At 38.7% G+C, this 1673-nt stretch overlaps 1 pseudogene; it reads right to left on the bottom strand.

Annotated features, from left to right (window-relative positions):
• Positions 1 to 200: 200 nt before the first annotated feature.
• On the bottom strand, positions 201 to 281 carry LOC129772223 (U4 spliceosomal RNA; annotated as a pseudogene).
• Between the last annotated feature and the right edge of the window lie 1392 nt (positions 282 to 1673).

Genomic DNA, 1673 nt, shown 5'->3' with positions numbered 1-1673 from the left:
ATGCTGCGGCTCCTATCACCTATCACCGGCGGGCAGATATTGGGGAAGGGACTAGCGTCAAACCCGATGGTTGATGGGCAATATACCAGTTACGTGCTGATTTGGTTTAATTGAACGTGTAAAGTTTGATGCAAAAACTATGGATGGGTTATACCGATGATATAACCGCAAGGTTGACGTAGGGCTGCCGTTGGCTTAGTAATCATTTGTATTTTTTCAATTAGCAATAATCGCACCTCGGATGTTCCTCATTGGGTACGATATCGCCGCTGCACAGAACTATCTTTCGTATGTATTGAATAAATTATTGATTAAACTAGTGAATGAATGAAACAATTTACTAATTCAATTGCAAACAAATCCCAATTTAGGTTAATTCATGCATTATGGTAGTGGTTATCGAAGCAAATAGTTATCAACATTTTGTCTAATCATCAAACGGTATGCGTAGAAGTTCAGTGAGCTGGCGACATGAAGGGACATGCAGTCTTGAATAACCGAGCCAAAGCGTTGCATTTGTACCCACTTTTGTAGACCGTGTTTGCAAAACGCATTCCGGAGTATAAAAATGCTTGGGGTTATAAAAAGTACTGCCGAGATCTGGAATGCCGATTTTCCCAACTTATTGGTTTCGGGATCTGTATTGGTAAAACACATTCCGGTTTGCAAAAACGCAAGCGAGTACAAAAGTACCCGCTGCTTGCATCTATTTTGCTATGTCGATTTTCCCAGGCTCCATGGTTTTAAAGTCTGTGTTAGGGAAACATTCCGATTTGCAAAAGCGCAAACGAGTACAAAAGTATCCGCTGCATGCGTCTATTTTGCAATGCCAGTTTCCCCTGGCTCCATGGTTTTCAAGTTTGTGTTAGGGAAACATTCTGATTTTCAGAAAAGCAAACGAGTACAAAAGTACCCGCTGCTTGTATCTATATTGCAATGCCGATTTCCCCTGGCTCCACGGTTTTAAAGTCTGTGTTAGGGAAACATCCATTCATTCCTGCGATGGTACCTCAATCGCTGTTCATTTATAACTGAATGGCGGCGCTCGCTTATATACCGATTGGTGATTTCAATAGCCTGTTTTGAAAGCAATTTTAAGGCTATTGAAACAAGTTTTTGGATCAAAAAGTAACAAGTATATAACGCGTAGACATTTTATCTTTCAAATGAAGTATTTATCATACCATTTCGTTCAGTTGTTTAGGAGCTATTAACGCTCAAAATCTCGGTCTCCGGCGTAACGCTTTCGTTTTCGAAACTTTGATTTTACGCCCCAATATAGAAATGAAAGACGTAGTCCTACGTCAAAAAATTATGGCAGATCTTTCCATATTGTCACTTTATAACCGCCTTGATTTGGATCATGTTCAAGGTAAACTAGTTCTAAAGTAAAAGTAGAAGTTCTAATAAGCTCCCGATCTTCTATCACTTTCTACAGATTCATATTTTTTTAGCATTAACCTCCAATCCATATCCATCCATGACAATTTGACAGACAATAAAAGAATAAATACAAAAACACCAAAGTGACAGCTGTGAATAATTTGACAAATTTATTGAAAACCTTTCAATTTTGAACGAGCGCTCAATAGTTGGTTTATCTAGATCAGGGGTTCTAAAACTATTTTAAGCAATAGACCCCTTTTCCAGAATTAAGTCATACTTCACCCCTA

Source organism: Toxorhynchites rutilus, chromosome 2 (genome assembly GCF_029784135.1).
Source record: "Toxorhynchites rutilus septentrionalis strain SRP chromosome 2, ASM2978413v1, whole genome shotgun sequence".
Lineage (NCBI taxonomy): Eukaryota > Metazoa > Arthropoda > Insecta > Diptera > Culicidae > Toxorhynchites > Toxorhynchites rutilus.
Note: the sequence above shows the minus strand (reverse complement) of the source record. Positions and strands in the feature narration are given on the sequence as shown.